The sequence below is a fragment of the Stegodyphus dumicola genome, chromosome 8 (genome assembly GCF_044657685.1).
Source record: "Stegodyphus dumicola isolate Sdum_Otavi_A_Nest chromosome 8, ASM4465768v1".
Classification (NCBI taxonomy): Eukaryota; Metazoa; Arthropoda; class Arachnida; order Araneae; family Eresidae; genus Stegodyphus; species Stegodyphus dumicola.
The window spans coordinates 42,231,691-42,250,800 of NC_140775.1; the positions used below are offsets into that span (position 1 = coordinate 42,231,691).

General features: G+C 33.0%; 1 protein-coding gene across 1 annotated transcript in view; it reads left to right on the plus strand.

Annotated features, from left to right (window-relative positions):
• Positions 1–19,110, plus strand: part of LOC118195991 (GATA-binding factor 2-like) — a 126,029-nt gene that overhangs the window by 73,936 nt on the left and 32,983 nt on the right. The gene's annotated exons all lie outside the window — the stretch shown is intronic.

Genomic DNA, 19,110 nt, shown 5'->3' on the forward strand with positions numbered 1-19,110 from the left:
ATAGTCGAAATTCATTGCGATTCTAGTCTTTCGAGCAACAGTTACCGAGCGAGTATTCATACGTTAATTGTTCTGCTTATACCATTATTTAACACAGTAATGCATATTTCTATTTGACGAAATTATTATCCAAAATCTGAACAAATGTGTTATCCTACAGCGATGAGTTGGAATCTTGGAAGCTTATACAAAATGAAAATTTGTTTCTAATTACTATCGTCAATCAATTACTTTTTATTTATTTATTTTAAGTTGAACTACTTAATTTTTAGCAATAACAGCAATGATTCGATTGACAAATAAACGAAACAAATTGAATATTAAGTAGAAAAGCAACTTTAGATTGAAAACTCAGCTGAGATTTATTAAAATTTGTGCATATCAAAAGGTTGTTTTTCCGTCTAATTTTTTTTTTTTTTTTTTTTTTTTTTTTTTTACATTTGTGTACTTCTCTTTCAATTAGAATTTATAATGTGTGTAAGCAGGATTTAAATGGTGCTCCATCCTGTTCTTGTTTATATTCTTTCATACAAGAACTAATAATCAAAACTTTTTATTTCATCGTGATAATATTAAAAAAATATATATTATGAGTTTCAGATCACAACAAATGATCAAATTCCAAAAATGAGTTATATTCACTTCTAAAAACTGTTTCCCAATGTTTCCTCTTAACTACTTGCGTGATAATTAACTAATTGCACAGGTAAAATATATTGTCTAACTTCACTGCACGTAGAGTTTATTGTAGGCAACCAAAATACAAAGCATTCACAATGATTTAAACTATGCTCCGTGCAACTATCTCGCTGCATCGCACAGCTTAAATTTTTTCCCAGAATTTTTGTCTAATCCAGCTATTTGGGAAATTTCATTCCTTGTAGAATATTCTGTCAATTTCTTAAATATACTTCAGCGAAAATAACACTTCCATCTGAGTGAAAATACTGAGTGAAGTTACTAATTTCCAAGAAAGAAAGAAAGTTGATAATTGTCAATACTAAAGAAAAACACATATAGATTACGAGTCAGCATACAACTTGTAGGAATTCCTAGAAACAATTATATTGCTCTGAGGAGCTTGTGTTTTTGATGCTGCATTTCTTCATCTTATCTAATATCTTACCGTAAATTACATTTATAACTTCACGATATGCACGAGTGATTAACCAAACGGGGAAGAATCGTACAGAAACTGAGAAGTCTGCAATCCACGTCATCCGACAAGGGATGCATTGTTCACGAGGGTGGCTGGACTCCTCCATGTCTTGTTGGCATGGTTAGGGCGAAATGGGGCATTTCCAAGGAAGCCATAAGTTTGTGGTGCCAAACCATTAGACCGAAGCAGGTGCATACGCGGAGATGAGATCGCAATCTTATCTCTTGAGGAAGATCTACAAAACTGCGGCAGATTCTTCGGCGATTCGGAGGCTGTGATAGTAAGTTGGATTTCAGAGCAGAGGAACCTAGGCTCTTTATTTAAAGCTGGAATTAAACAGAAATGACTTCTTTTATTTTTTTTATTTTATTTACTTTTTTTTTTTTTTTTTTTTTTTTTTTTTCGTTTGAGGGTTTGAGGTAACTGGAGAAAGAAGATTCTTTCAAGAACCAAACGCCGAAGCACAATGAGCAATATTCTAGTCTCCAACTCGTGCTTGTTTTTCAGATTTTCCTATTATTGCTAAAATGAACGTCCTTTTTTGACGATTTAAAATAAATTAGTTAATTGTATTTACAGGCACGTTAATTACATATTGAATATCAAAAATATCGTTCCCAAAGTGGAAAATAAAATGCAAAAAATAGTAAAAGCATTCAAATTATTAGATATCATATTAGAATTTATAATTAAATACAGTGTCACAGTAAAATTCTTGAATTCAGAATTAAAAATTTTATTTTCGCAGTATCTCCGAAAATAATATTTTTCACCAGCTTTCGGACAAACAATATTGATTTACAAAGGTTGTTGGAAATAGCATCTTTGTTATATGGTAACAAAATATTTAGAAGAAATGCATATTTTTAACTATTTTAATTTATTCTGTGCTGATAAAGATGCTTGCTTACAAGGCATTCAGATCGTAAGCATGTTCTTTTCATAAGCATTACCATGTGAATAAAAACAAAGCACATGACCTGAATATAAACTTAAATGGACCCATTGTGGTTTATTTCGATAAATTCGTTTTTATAGTGATAACGTGGGAAGGATAGATCTGGTGATCAAACATGTCTTGTGTCAAGCTCCAGTCTCTTCGCTTATTTTTTTCCCAGAGTGCTGATAGTAAAGATTCAAAATATACTAACAGCAGAGTTTTTTTTTTTTTTTTCCCAGGAGGGGGCGTTCAACTAAATCATTTGACACATTGTAAAAAAATTTCAATCTTAATTTGATAATTTGTTGATTTATATTGCCACAAAAGCTTTAGCTTTTAGCTTGCTGTAGTATTTTTAGAAATTCGCTGCTCGGGAAATTGTGATCATCCTATACACGTAGTTTCAGTTATTGATTTATGCGCAATAATCATGTGACAGGCATTCGATATAAAAAAAAAAAAAAAAAAGAGGTGAGGAAATGATTATTCTTAGGCACACAATAATATATAGCTTCGTAAATTTTTATTAATTACAATAATGATATAAAATTCATACAAATTATGACAATTACATGTATGACAAATTATCTCAAATAGAGATATTATTTAAAAAAATAAAATAAAGCTATAAATTACTAAGGAATTAGCTTTTTGGGGGGTATAGTTTATTAAACAGCTACAGTTATATTTTTAAATCTAGGTAAAAGGTTTTATGATCTTCGAATGGCAATTTGCTAGAATGCGTGGGAAATAAAGATCTTAAGTCTCGAAGTAGCAACATTTCCCCAGTCTGTATATATATATATATATATATATATATATATACTAGCTTATACCCGCCAGCTTTGCTGGGCACACTATCTATCTGAATGTGAACCTATTTATTTAACCTTTTTATTTGGACGAAATGTCTAATTTCAAATTGATAATTAATGTAATTTTTTTAAATTTAAAGTCGGGAAATATAGTGCCAATCAGTGAATCTGTCATACACAGATTTCCACATCATCCATGAGGTAAGGTGTATTGGAATGCATCCCCATTACTTAACGTGGCGGGATCTCCAGTAGGCCTACACCACGCAAAATTGCCAACATAAAACTAAGGTTTATTATAAGTTTCATGAAAATGAATGTTATTAGCTTTGTTATCAAATTTCTAATCAATTATAATTATTTGACCTTGATTTTTTATGTGGCAATTTTTATAAATAACAACAACATTTTTATTTTTCATCACAATAATTTATTTCTCTTAATAATAAAATTTATTTTCATGAAACTTACGATAACAATTAAATATAAATGTTATTATTAACCTTATCATTTAAATGTTGTTTGTATTCATTGGATAGGTGCAAGTTATTTACCAATTTAATAATTTTAAAGGAAAATGCATTCATTGGCAACAATAAAAGAAAATTCTGAACTTGGATTTGAAAACCAAATGTATGAAAAACTTCTATTGTGTAACAAAAATCCATTTTGGACAGAATTTACGTAAAATCCTTTCTTAGTGCGCGTCTACATCGTGGAATGAGTAACTATGCAAAATTCGCAGTCAATCGGTGTATAGTTTCGGAGATCTCGTGATGAGTCAGTGGTATTTCACTTATAGATATGTGTGTGTTTCGGGACAAAGGCCAAACTTTTAATTCAATTGCTACCTGTAGTCATAAATTTCTCATGTGAATATAACACAATTGTCCAAAACGTTTTAACTCCGAAAAATAAGCTATACGTACAATCATTCTGAATACGGGTGATTTTAAAAGAAGAAGAAATTCTCAAAATATGGAAATATGAAGAAAATTTTAAGTGTTTTTTCGATATGTCCCTGAGTATTTTAATTTACGATTCCTTTTTTTATATATACGCAGAGCTGGCACTGATATCTAAGGCACTCAAACAAACAAATGCAGAAACTCCGCTGGAGAAAATATTAAATCTAAATTTAGGATGACTGAAAAACTATTCCTTAAAAAATCTATGTCAGAAATATTTCATGAGTTTCAGAGTCTTAGGAGCAAAAATAAAAATATACTGGAAAATAGTGGAAGAATATTCGCGAAAGTACAGTTAAAATTAAGGAGCAAATCTTGTGTTTCTGAAAAAAAATTCAAGATTTTTGACAGGATGTCTTTAAATGGCACATGAATACTTCCAGTTTCTAATCCTTCGAGCCCCCGAAATAGGCAATTTTACAGACACTCCTCAATAATAAATAAAAACCATATTCTGCTGCATATGAAATCTGCTGAACAAATTCATAAAATAAATAATTTTTCATGCACACCTGCATCTTCAGTAAGTTATGATGCAGTGTAAGAACAACGGGCCTCACAGCTTTTAATTATAAATGTGTTTCATCGTAATAATTCACACTAAATTTCATAGTTAATTAGAATTAAGTTTTTGATCATATATCAACTTTAATGCTCGAGAATTACTTTTCCGGAATCACATACATAAATTCAGTCAGCTAATGTACGAGGTAAAATTAGTAGTGGAGAGATTAGCAAAATAAGTGTTTCTAATCGCTTCGTATTGACACGCCCTCTTTTTTGTTATTTTAAAGGTTTTATCCTATCCTAATGCCCCATCACAGATCACTGTGTCATTTATAATAATTTGTGATAATTCATTCATACAGAGATATGACAAATATTTCTGTGAATATTCATCAGCAGAACGCACAATCAGCCAAAAATTATTCATTAATATCACTCACTTTGTTTAAAAACGTTTTCTGATAATGTCTTCTACACTGGTGTGCAAAAATTAAGGACGAAGTCGAAAAATTAGCATATCAGCTGAACGAAGAGGCAGAGCGGACAGAAAGACCAATCAGGAGATTAAGTAAGGTGATGTACGGTAGCACATGCGCAGATATGCAGGTAGACGTAATGGGGGAATGTCTGAGTAGTATAAAGCATGTTGTCGGTGTAAGATCAATATTTCTGGCAAAGAGATTGCACGCCGTATAGCAGTTAAAATCACACCGAGTTGCTGCCTCACCGAGAAATGGCGAATAATCAATCTGTTAGACGACATCTGGATGCTTTTACCCGAGGTCGAATCATTGGGAAGTTGGAGGAAGGCCGCAGTGTAACAAGTGTGGCTGCAGAGTTCGGAATTGCTCACAGCATCGTTTCACGACTTTGGAGACAATTTCAAACTACAGGAACAGCTATCCGGGGGTTTAGTAGTGGTCGTCCACGAGGAATCACACCCTCAGATGACCGGTATATTGCCTTACAGGCCAGAAGAAACAGGCGGCAGACAGCGGGAGAAATCGCTAGACACACGACACAGGCGACTGGACGACCGATATCGCGTTTTACCGTGGCCAGAAGACTACACGGTGGTGGTCTGTTTGCACGACGCCCTGTACGGTGTGTACCTCTAACGCCTGCTCATCGGAGAAGGCGTTCTCTGTGATGCCGTGAACACCGGAATTGGAGAGACTATGAATGGGGACGAGTACTCTTTACAGATGAGAGCAGATTCAGTCTGAGTAGCGATTCTCATCGCATACTCATTTGGAGAGAGCGGGGAAGCCGCAATCATCCCTCGAACATCATTGAAAGGGACAGGTATGGAGGTGGCGGTGTTCTCGTTTGGGGGGGGGGCATCATACTTGGTAGTCGTACAGACCTTCACATCTTCGACACAGGATTAGTCAACGGGACCCGTTATTGTAACGAGATTCTGCTTCCATATGTGCGTCTTTTTAGAGGCGCTATGGGTCCGCAGTTCCTTTTCATGGACGACAATGCACCATGTCATCGCACAGTAGCTGCCGAACAGCTCTTAGAGAGTGAGGATATTGAACGTATGGATTGGCCGGCACGATCTCCGGATCTCAATCCCATCGAGCATGTATGGGATTTTCTAGGCAGACGCTTGGCAGCTCGTACCTTACCACCAGTAACGATTCCGGAGCTTCGATTGGCGCTGCAAGACGAATGGGCAGCAATGCCTCAACAACTCATTGACACCCTCATTCTCAGCATGGGCACACGCTGTGAAACCTGCCTAGCAGTCAGAGGAGATTATATCCTCTATTAAAGACCGGATGTTTCTTGCTGGACACCCATCACAGGGATGTTTCGGCCTTCAGTCGCATTGCGCTCCATGCTACTTTTTCAATAAAGCCTCTTTTTATCCCTCTGATTTCTCTTTTAGTAAGTGTTGCTTACATTACTCATGTCCTTACGTATTGGGGATCTTACGGTATTAAATGTGTTGATTTGGAAAGCTTTGGTACAAAGTTATATTGAAAAAACCGTCTCGTCCTTAATTTTTGCACACCAGTGTATATAACGATATTATACCAATATTAGACGTATTTCAGAATTATTAACTTCTGTCTCAAAGAATTCTTAAAATTAGGAAGAGCAAGCATTATTTCAAGTTTCTGAATCCTACTCTTTTTTTTAGTTAGGTTACTTTATTTGATCAGTGTTGTCACAGATGCGTCAAGAAGGTGAGAATGGCATTAATTACGAAGGGGAAAGTAAATGGGTGTGTTATAGAGGTCATAAGGGGAGATGTATAATCAAAGAAAGATGTTTTTGTGTCTTGTTCATTATCAATGTATATGAGGAATAAAAACTAGAGAGTTTCTCATCTATTCTTTACTGTAAGTCAGTAGCTACTAAAATGTATGCATGTATTCTGATTCTCATTGTGCTAAATAACACTGGAATAATTTAAATATTAAATCGATAACCTCTTAAGATGGTTTTGCAGTCGGAGAAACGAAAATATAACTCATTTTGATTAATCTTTCTTTTCTTTAAAAGTGCCGAATGTCTGTTTGCAATACATTTGATCAAATAGTGAATAAGTGTTTAATCCAAATGATAATATTTAGCATTGATTAACATTTCTTGTAACTACTTCCTGTAACGTAAGGCTTCTATGAGCAATCCCCTTAATTTTGATTCGCAGCTTATATTTTTAGGTCAGGATATGAGCATAACTTTAATCTACCTATAAAAAACGGGATTTTTCTTGAAGCACTGTGACATGACAGTGTTTAATAATATAGTATCACTAAGAATTATTTTTTGGGTTCGCATATTGATTTTCTCCCACAGATGTTGAAAGCTGCAAGCGATGAGTATGAGTGATGTATGTAACGTAAGCGTACTGTAAAAGAAAATGAACCCCTGAAAATGCTAATCGATTGCTACTGAAGTCTAAAAAGGAGATTACGAGAGAGAAAATGAGAATTAAAATAAATTCAAATTGAATTTTCAGGTAGTTGTTACTAACTGTAATGAATTGGAATGTTTGAATGTGAATATTTAAGGAAAAAAAAAAAAAAAATATGACAGTGAAAATGGAAAAAAAAAAAAAAAAATATATTGGAATGGAATGTTTCCTTTCTTACAGAATGCACATTAATTCATTTTACTCAATGAAAAACTAAAATATATTAGCGAATTAATCTGTCCTCTAGGAACACATTAGTTCAATGATCTGCATGTGCCTTTTTTTTTAAATTTAAATGCTTCAAGAATAATTAGAAAAGGACGTAAGACTCTTTTACCTCTCTTCATTTATAAATCTGCATTTTCAGCTATAATCATGTCAAATAATTCTCTAAATATAATTAAGCAAAATAAATAATAATAATAAAAAATAAATAAAAATAAAATAAATAAATAAATAAAAGGTTTGGAAATGGAATCAGCATTGAGTTTCGTGGTTTTCCCCATGTGTAACGTGTCTAAATTTTCCTTAGAAGGGTCCTACCGAAAGGCATCCCTTCTCTTAAGCAGATAGCCCTCGTGTGCTTTGTCGTAATTTTACACACACAATGAAAAGATTGGTTTAGTTTTGATTATGGCAAAGTATGATAGGCCTAACAGATTCGAAATCTAGCCCAAAGAATCGTTATATGTTTTAACTCAAAACTTTCCCAAGATTAGTTTTATTTAACTCCAGCAAAAACGCTTGTGGCAAAATCTAGGGTTGCTGCAATTTCAATAGTAGCCGCATCACTAAAATTAAGCTTTCGGTAGCTCTAAGTGCTGCACTGCAAATGCGCACTTATAAAATAAACATTTAAAATAAATAATTTTTCAATTTTCTTAATATTTTGGAGACGGTTTAGTGTTCCATCATTAGTTTATATGTATATTAACTCTTGTAATAATCCTCCTTTCTTTGCACTTGCTAATTAAAAAAGAACTTGAAAAGCTTTTTTTCCCCCAAATTTGAAGTGAAATTTGTTTTTAAATTATTTTCAGAGAATCAGGATCATTCAGAAAACGTCACGATTCGAGATTCTGATTTTGTACAACATTTACAACATTTCATTCATAAGTCAATCACTATTTTTTAAAACTGTAATTTTTAATTTGTTTTCTTCAGAAGAAAATTTAAAAAAATTTATGCCTTCATGGAGAACTTTTTAAAGAAAACTGGTTCACGTTATACATGAGGAAAATTTTATGCAGCCAGCTTATTCCTTGGAATCGAGTTCCGATCGAACTACCAATATTGTGTGACTTTACCCATGAGCCGCTTGGTTTTCGCTGAAGAGACGTCTTTAAGAAAGGTTTTATTGCAATAAACAACTTGTTTCTAAGCAGCTGTTGTTACCATAAAATGTTTCCTACTATAGATATTTCTGAAAAGTTGATAGAATGAAAGATACTATCAAACGCCTGTAACTTTGTGAAAAGAAATCATTTTGTTAACTATACTGCAATGATGAGTGTGCAATGTGGATGACAAATTATTAGAAATGTTCATGGCAACGTTTTACTTTGCATCACTTAGTAATAACAGATTTAAAATAAAGAAATAGCTAACTATGAAATATTTAGTATTCCCCAATAAAATCCCTTTTTATTCACATCTTTTTAAATGACGATATTTTGTTCTTTTTGTGGTGGATAAATTAGCGTTCTGTATAATGCACGTATGGTCTGTATCTCTTTGTTAAATTTATATCCTCAAATATTTGCTGCTAGGAAGTAAATATTTCAAATGGCGTCTCATGTTTGAATCGATCCTGCAATTCATCAACATATACTAACTCATTAAGACAACAAAGTAATCTTTTATATGTCGTTGGGGATACTGAACTCAAGTTCCTTTCTAATTAAGACTAGTGAGTAGAAACTTCAGTTACATCTTCTGATATGCATCTGGAGAGATCTTAACCGTAGATAACTGAATTTAATCTTGCAATCTCGAATCGGCAAATCTTGAGATTCTTGCAGTGTCTCTGCCAGGAAAGACAGAACTTCTGTTAGGAGCCAAATACTAGAGAATGCGCAACAGCAATGTTTTTCTTCTAGAAAGCCTTTTACAAGTTGCGATGTCTAGTGTATTCATTTTAAAAGTGCTTTACATGCACTGTTTCGTTAGACGTGAAATATTGCGACTATTCAAAGCATATCGCGGACTCCTGGTACATGCGCATGGCAGTTGAAAGACGTTTATTTCATAATTACGGAATTTCTAGTGTAGAATACTCATCCTACGAAAATGATTACAGTGAATTAAGGAAAAGAGCAAATACTTATACGTTAGATTTGCTCTAAAATATTCAAATAACTAAGACTTAGTAATTTGTGGTTTACATTCCTTTTATAAGTAAGTCTAGCTTTTATTTTTTTCAATTAACTAATATATTTTAATCAGTTTTTATTTATTTTCTGGGTCCACAAGTGGCCGAATCGCAAAGTCGCTGAACTCTAGTAGCTTGACCTCTATTCAAAACGCTGCGAATGGGCTGGTTGCATGGGTTTTTTGTGGTTGCTCTCGTGTAATGATACGAGCTAGTTTCCCTTAGAAAACCTACCACGAAGGCAACCTTCTCTTATGGAGATAACCCTAACCCTAGTGTGCTTTGCCATAATTCACTAAATCGAAATCTAGATTCACTTAACTTCCTGTACATACTGGAATACTTAAACATCTCGCAAGTAGCAAACCAAAACGAAGAACTTGTGCTTTTTTTTGCTCTTTTTATTTATTTAAATTCTTTAGGTATTTCTGCATGCTTGACTTGTTCTAAAATAGAACGTTTATTCTCTGGGATGCATTTGATAATTACCTACTGGCAACAGTATATATAAGCAAAGCTTCATTTTAGATTACGAGATTAAGTTAGATTATTTGAATATGACAAAGCACGCGACAGCAAACTGACGAATGCTAACGACGAGCCAACGGACGAATGTCTTCATGCATGTTTAGGGCCCACCAGCGGCCGAGCGGTAAAGTCGCTGAACACTGGTAGTTCGGTCCGAGGTTCGAATCCCGCGAACGGGCTGGGTGCATGGGTGTTTTCGTGGTTTTTCCCAGTTTCCATTAGAAAATCCTCTACGAAGGCATCCCTTCCCTTAGGCAGATAGCCCTAGTGTGCTTTGCCATAATTAAATACACACTTCATGCATGTTTTTCTCAGTAAAAGTGGCTTGTATTCATTCACTTTTTGAAGCTGTTTTACAGTTTAAAAAACAGGCGAGAATTTGCGCAAAGTTCTCGTAGATAAATAAACCTTTATGTAAAACTAAGTAAATATACTTTTAAAATTTATTCATTTACAGTAAATAAATCATAAATTGAAGCATGTAGTTTAAAAAAAAAAAAAAAAAAAAAAACAGAAAAGGTTAAAAAACTAAGTGATAAATACAATACTTTCAATGATGGAGAGAGAAATACTTTTATTCTAAAAGAATAAATGACGTGTAATATTGAACTACATTAGGCAAATATATTTTTAATAATCATTTTCGATTTATTAATAAGAATACAATTAAATAAATATTTGTATTAGAAAAATGAATTTCATCGGAAAAATTAATAATTCAATGATTGTAAAATCTCATCTATTCTAAAAGATGCACACCGTTTTTAACATGTTTACATGAGAAAAATTGTTCACTTTAGAATCGAAGAAACACGATACATATTTTTACAATGTAAGATGTTTATACAAAGGTAGATATGATATTCAGAAGCGCATTTTAAGGAAGCGAATTACTGTTTTACATTCAGGAAATTAGGATATTGCCCACCGTGTGCTTCAATTATTTTTCTTTTTAAAAAAATAATTCTAGATAAATAAGATAAATGCGATATTTTAGTAAAATGGAGAATTTTTAGAATGAAGTTGTGAAAAAGCTACGTCTGTTTAGGGGCTTGTTGTATAAATAAGACTTCTTGACTTGACATTTAAAATGGGCTTTCACTGCAGCTCATTAATAACTGGTATTAGAATTTGCAATATATTTTCTGGTTGAGATTCAATGAGGAGTCTGTGATTATGTTTGAAAGAAAACTGTGTAAACTTTAAAAAGGTGCATAAGTAAACGTAATTTCTTTTAATTTCGTGTTTATTTTTCTTTGAGTAAAGTGCTAGTTTTTTAATTTTAAAACGTTGTAAATTCCTACAAGGTAACGCTAACGAAACCAGCAAATTATCCCACATGAGGTTCTGCAAAGGTCATAATTCGATTTTTCAGAAGACTAAAAGTATGCCAACTATTTAAATACATTCATCTCGAAACAGCGATTTTGATTATGTTATGAATATGTTTTGAATATGTTTGATGTTAGCATAGCTTCAAAAAATAATGCACATTTAAAACGCTAATTTGAAAATGCTGCGAGCATAACAAGATGATTTCGGAATTCCAATAATTGGCAAACTTTTAAAATATTCTGAATTTCAATATCTGGAAATTTTTTAAACAACAGTTCTACAGATCGTTCACCATTTTGTACATTAGAATATAATATTCATGAGAACAAAAATAGCGAGAATTAAATAATATAGGCTTTCGTTGAAAAGCTTTGTTATTTTACTTTTACGATTGTTTCAAATCAAGAGTGTTGCTCCTAATTCATTTGGTCTAGTGAATAATAGAGAAAATTTAAAATATGATGATGTCTGGCACTTTCAAAGATTTATAAATATGGTGAATCAGATTTTGAAGATCTAAATTTGGGCAAAAAGTCGGAAGATGTCCGTGCCTTTCTGTAGGACACTCCGGGAAAATTTTGTTTATAAACTGAAGTCTTATAGTTGCTGCTAATGTCTTGACAGGGTAGTTTGTGATTTCCTTCCTTACATGAAATCTATTAAAATCTCTAGATATATTTAGGAGATTCCATAACACATTATTTTATATTTTAGTTGTAGTGAAATCTTCTTGAATTGGTAGTCTTTTTAGGTGGATTAATTTAGAGCAGGGATTCCCTTTCTCTTATATTGACCTTTTATACGGTTTTTTCATCGAACCTATTACATTTTTCTCTATTACATACAGCATACAACACAGTCATAATACAAATAATAGCGCATAAAAAGCTTAAAGATAGCAATTAGACTAAAAACATAAACAAAAGTTTTGAAAAAAAATGGTTTATTAAATGCATGTTTTGTTATTGTTGGAATTAACATTGCTTTTAACTTGCATGAGAAGTATAAAACAAGTTTTAAGAAATAAAATCACAGATTTTTAATTGCACAAATGTTCGTTTTTAATTAAAGTGATAAGTACGCTTAATGTATTCATGAAATTTTTTTAATATTTGGCATAAAGCTGCTTAACTTAATTCTTTAATCATCTCGTTCAAAAAATATTCAACCTATTTCTTCTCTTCCGTAATAAACTGGTGACTTGACTAAAGCCTACTTCTACGAAATGATAGTAAAACAATGTTGATTAGATAACAGCTTTTATTTCGAGATACTTCTTTCGGATGACTTTTAAATTCCAAAATTTACCGCACCCACGTGTTTTGAGCTTCAACAACCGTCTTTAGTAGAATGAAGTGCATCATAATATCAAGATCAGATGTATTCACGGGTTTTTTCAACCACGCTAACACATTCAAATTTTCAGTGTTGAAATTTGAAAGCGAACATTAATATTTTTCTTTTAAATTTTGCAAATGGCTTTTATATAACAATAAATCTTCTGAAAACGTTTTGCATTCTTTGTAGGCCCACCAGCGGCCGAGCGGTAAAGTCGCTGAACACTGGTAGTTCGGTCCGAGGTTCGAATCCCGCGAACGGGCTGGCTGCATGGGCGTTTTCGTGGTTTTCCCCATGTGTAACGTATATACGAGCCAGTTTCCCTTAGAAAGTCCTCCACGAAGGCATCCCTCCCCTTAGGCAGATAGCCCTCGAGGCTTTGCCATAATCACACACACACACATTCTTTGTAAATTTTTGGTTGAGTTTTCATTTTTATGTTGCACTTATTTCGTTTCAACTGTATATATTTTAAGAAAGTATCGTTGATTTAAAAAATATATTAAATCATTTTAGGTACTTTTCCCTTGTATTTATTTTATATCATTTCTTCCTTACTGCATAATATAGCTTTATATTAAAACAATTAAATACCAATTTATCATTTTTTTGTTGTTAATTGGCGGTGTTTTGATTATCCCGATCAATTCGTCAGGACCCCTGCTTCAGACAGTCCGAAAAGCTCTTATTCATTCTGCTTGAAATTAATGCGAGAGAGAAATGAGTTGAAAATTGATATTAAACGAGTACTGACAAATTGACTTCCCCCCTCCCCAGTTTTCTAAAAATTTCGCTGCTTGTATTAAGTCTAACAGCAGGAATATTTTCATTTGGTAAATTGAGGTTTGACTATCAGTTAAGATCTAAATATTGCCGTTTAAATTCGAAAATGAGTTAAGGTAACCCGTAGCCTTTAACTAGTAAATCAGAACTGATAAAAGCGAATACATGAGCAATTTTCTCAGAGATATTTCCCTTTTTAGCTTAAAGAAGGGTTAATTCAAAAGAGCTATTAGCCTCGAAATTGGATTTTGTGTTGAATCACTCTAAAACGCTGAATCACTTTTCAAATTGTTGCCATCAAATATTATCGCTCTCTATTATTTTAAAATAAATTAAATAAAGAAGAATGCGCATGAATGACAATATCTAGAGCCATCAAATTTTGAATAACCTAATCCTCCACTGGAAGCCCTAATTTGAAATCTCAAATTTGTTTTGTATCTATTTCATATTTTGTAAAATTGTAACGAATTTTTGACTAACAAACTCAACGAGTTCAAAACGAGCAATGACAACACTGTACGATAAAAAAAGCCCCACTATAAAATCTGAATTTTTTTTTTTTAAATTGTTGAACGTGAATGTATTTCTTAATTTCACAAATCATTTCATCAAAATCCGTATTTTGTTCGGAATTTGAACTTGAGTCCAACAGCATATACAGTCAACATTTTGCGCCAAAGAGTTTAGAATCACTAAACAGTCTGGTATGACTTAATGAAAATATGCAGTTTTGACTGATGATCTATATAAAAACTTACTTTTCCTAAGTCTGTTCTTCAGAACATAGACGTGTAAATGGAATCATGAAATCAAATAGATATTCGCGGTGTTAAAATAAAAGTATCAATAAACATTACTCTTCAAAAAATTTAAAGTTGGAAGTTTTGCTCAGTACATCATTTTTATTTGAGAATAAAAATAAGGAACAGGCGGTCGATTATGTGCTACTTAAGTGGCTGCGAGCCAATTTCGCAGCCCGAGTGCGAAATTTCGAATCGGGTAACAAATTGATGATGAGCTAAAAATGTTTTCTGTCGCATTTAAGAGACAGCTTGATTAACTAGCTTAGAGAAACAGTTCATTAAAGAACTGTAATTTAGAGCACCAAATAACACAAACACCCCCTCCCTCTATGCTTAATGTTAGCTTAAAACATACCAAGATTTTTAAATTAAGCATTTAGCTTTTACGGCTGCTAATTACTATTCATTCAAATGTCTGCTAATTCTGCATTTTCATAGCTCTATTTCAATTGTTTAAAATTTTTCATTCTGTAATAGTTTTACCATTATCAATGCTAGTATTTTACATCATTATTAATTCATTCACATTTTCATGGTTTATAATTTTTAGCATCATTTATATTTGAATACAAGTTTTTAAGCTCTTTGATGTTAGCAATGTTTAGTTTCGAGCCCCGATAATGAAATCTCAACTTTCATACATAATTTTAGAATCCTGTTGACTGTCTCATGCACGAGTTTTCTCATTACTTGTAACATTTGGTATCTCTTCAATTGTATGTCTCGTTAATTTTCACCACTCATACAATTATTTTTATATTTTATATGCACTGACTATGTTAATTTCACATTACTATGTTTTTCCTGCTCTAAATAATGTTGCTTAAAAATTTACTTTCCTGCAAGGGAAACTAGCCACTGTTTACTTTATATGTCCAGGGTCCGGCAGAAACAATCTACCACTTTATTATATGTCCTACAGTAACACCAAATAGGGAATGGGAAGGACGAGAGTAATTCTAATAAATGACGTAATGCCATTTTATGTTTTGTTTATTTTTTGAAAATTACATCTGGGAGATAGCCACTGTCCTTTGTGATGCACTGATGGAGTCGAAGAACGAAACTATTCATTCTTTTCATCAGCATTTTAGGTCGGATTGCTTGGCTTCTTCGCTGATGCGACGCTTCAGAATGTCTAAGTTGGGGGTCCTTAACTTAAAGATTCTATCTCACAGATGTGATTTTCAAAAGATAAACAAAACATAAAATGGCATTACGTTAATTATCAATTACCACTCTTGTCCTTTACATCCCAATGTAGTGTTAAACGTCAATTAAAATTAAAATTCAATAAAATACAAAGATATAAATAAAGATATAATAAAAATTTAATAAATCATTAAGTGCATGATAAAAAATTAAATAAAAAATAAAATATCGGTTCTTGGCTTATGTGGGGCTCCAAATGGACTTGCAATTTCATTCAAAAACTAAGGAATAGCTCAGTCGGCCTCCGCCTGAATATACGGTATAAGGGACTATTCCAAGGGATGAAAGAAACAGAAAACATTTTTTTTTTCCAGAACACCAATGGAAAAAAGTAAAACCATTAAAGCGTCACTAATGAGATTAGAGAGAATGCTAGAAACAATGGAGTATGGAAAGAAATTTTAATGGAGAACAAATCTGCAGCAGCTCTGCAATGAGAGGGCACTAGCATTGGACGTGCACTACCAAGGTAATCACTTTTAGCACTTTCGGAACAAAACATTTTAACCGTCTCATAAATGCAGTGCACTACCTGGAGAATAAACCTTTCATATGTGGGATGGAGACTTTTTTTCCCTTAAAAGTCTTCAAAGTGTTTGTTCCTCCAGAGAAAGACAAACAAGCATTCGAAATTTATAATAGATTTTTAAGGCATATTTATTTTTAAAATTGAATTTGTCCAAAGAAATTGTGTTTCACTGCCATAAAAGAAGTACCGAAACTCTTTTATTTAGGGCTCAGCTGTGCTTCGGCTAGAACTATGACTTACACTGCTGAAACTGAATTATAAGAAGGAGAACTATGACTTACACTGCTGAAACTGAATTATAAGAAGGAGAACTATGACTTACACTGCTGAAACTGAATTATAAGAAGGAGAACTATGACTTACACTGCTGAAACTGAATTATAAGAAGGAGAACTATGACTTACACTGCTGAAACTGAATTATAAGAAGGAGAACTATGACTTACACTGCTGAAACTGAATTATAAGAAGGAGAACTATGACTTACACTGCTGAAACTGAATTATAAGAAGGAGAACTATGACTTACACTGCTGAAACTGAATTATAAGAAGGAGAACTATGACTTACACTGCTGAAACTGAATTATAAGAAGGAGAACTATGACTTACACTGCTGAAACTGAATTATAAGAAGGAGAACTATGACTTACACTGCTGAAACTGAATTATGACTTACACTGCTGAAACTGAATTATGACTTACACTGCTGAAACTGAATTATAAGAAGGAGCCGGGCCCCGGCGCAATTTAAACTCTGACCAAACCCGATCTGAATTACCATTGTTCAATGGTTTTACTCAGTTGCATCTCTTTAAACTTCATTTTGGCACTTTAATTTTAACTCTACAATACCAAACTTTTAAACTTTTTAATTGTTTTTAATTCTAACGTACAACCTTAATCCTTTTATTCGAGCTTACCAGCGGCCGAGCGGTAAAGATGCTGAACACTGGTAGTTTGGTCCGAGGTTCGAATCCCGCGAACGGGCTGGCTGCATGGGCATTTTCGTGGTTTTCCCCATGTGTAACCTGTATAAGAGCCATTTTCCCTTAGAAAGTCCTCCACGAAGGCATTCCTCCCTTTAGGCAGATAGCGCTCGTGTGCTTTGCCATAATTGAATAATCCAATAATCCTTTTATTCGAACTTAGTTCAATACCAACCAAAATCATTAGCACTTACAGTACTATACAGTCTATTTCATCATTTCTCAGTCTGTGATTTTTTATGAATTAAAAAGGTGAAGATTTCATTATCAATAGTTTCAGAATAGAAACCACAGACTGAAAATTTCTGTTTAAACATACTTTAAGATATAACAGATTTGCGATGAGAAGCAGCTATCATGCGGTATAAAATATCCGACTGATATAAAATGTACTACAGAAAGATCTATAGATCTATAAAATATCTATAGATGAATCTTAACAAGTTTTTATCAGTTTCAGATTTACTTTGAGAGTTAACCTGCAGTCTGCTATGGCTAGTCTTATCAGTGTACGCATAAAAATCATTTTATAATACAATCAGGCTTTTAACACGTTTAAGTAAATTTAGATAACTATCACGTAGGATTTTTTATATATTATGTCATATGAGATGCATATTATTAAAATAATCCCAAACGGTATTTGAAAGAATGGAACAAAATATCCAGTCCTTTTTTCCTCCTTTCTTTTTCTTTTTGGGTGAAATGCAAAATCTTGTAAATACATAACTATAAAACTTGAATAAGAAATAATTTCCTATAAGGATATATATTGTCGAGACATTCGCATTTTTTACGCTGAAAGACGTGAAATATGAACAATGCCCTCGCCAGGACTCTAACCGCGGATCTCTCGAATATGAGCCGAAAGGCATGATAAGAAGGGGGGAGCAATCACCAAATCCTGGTGGTGGAGAACCATCATCCACCACCTGTTTTAGTTCGGGAGCCACAGCAGAGACATTAGTTTTATTTTGAAAGCAGGAGAGATGAAATATGAGCAATGCCCTCGCCGGGACTCGAACCACGGATCTCTCGAATACGCGCCGAGTGTGCTGACTACAACACCACGAAGGCAGGCTAAGAAGGCGGTAGAAATACTTTATAATGCAAGTTAAAGACTGTACTTTTGAAAACTGATCAAGCCTTAGGAAGTAAGAATGAAGTAATGAACCAAGTTTTTCAGTAATTTTCATTTTTTATTCTAAATCGAAACTATTACACTAAAGAGAAAATTCAGTAAAACACTAATTATTTTCTATGAAAGCATAAGCATTTCCCTTAACAGTCGAAAATCAGAATGTTTCACTCTTTTGAAAATTTTAGATTTAGAAATACTTTAATCGGAAAAGAAAATTCTTTTTCTTGAAAACTAAGATGTTTTACTAAAAAGCCTTGAAAAAGAACAATTAGGGACATATACCAGTCAATAGTTCATAGTCACAGTAAACTTTAATATGTTTTAATCACATATTCATAATTTTCATTTCTGAGTTAAATTTTATGCAATATTTCAATGGTCTTCATAGTCACATAGTGTAAAAGACTTCTGCTGTTGATTATTTTAATTTATGTTGCTGAGAAAAATTCTTCCTGAGAAAATTTGCACACGGAAAAGAACTCCAGATGTTATGTAAAATCATATTATTCCATATATTTTTAAGAGTTTAAACCAATTCCAGTTACTCGAATCATCGGCTAAATTCTTAAGTGTAGATAGATTTTCACTAGAAATTGTGTAACATAAAAATTGGTATGATGATTACATGATTTTAAACGCTTCCTACCAAATGTTTAAATATCCTATACATATCGTTACAACATTCTTTTTCAGAGAATTTATATTGTTTAAAGAGTACCATATGAATTTATTGCGGATGCTTACTGAACGATGCTAAAAC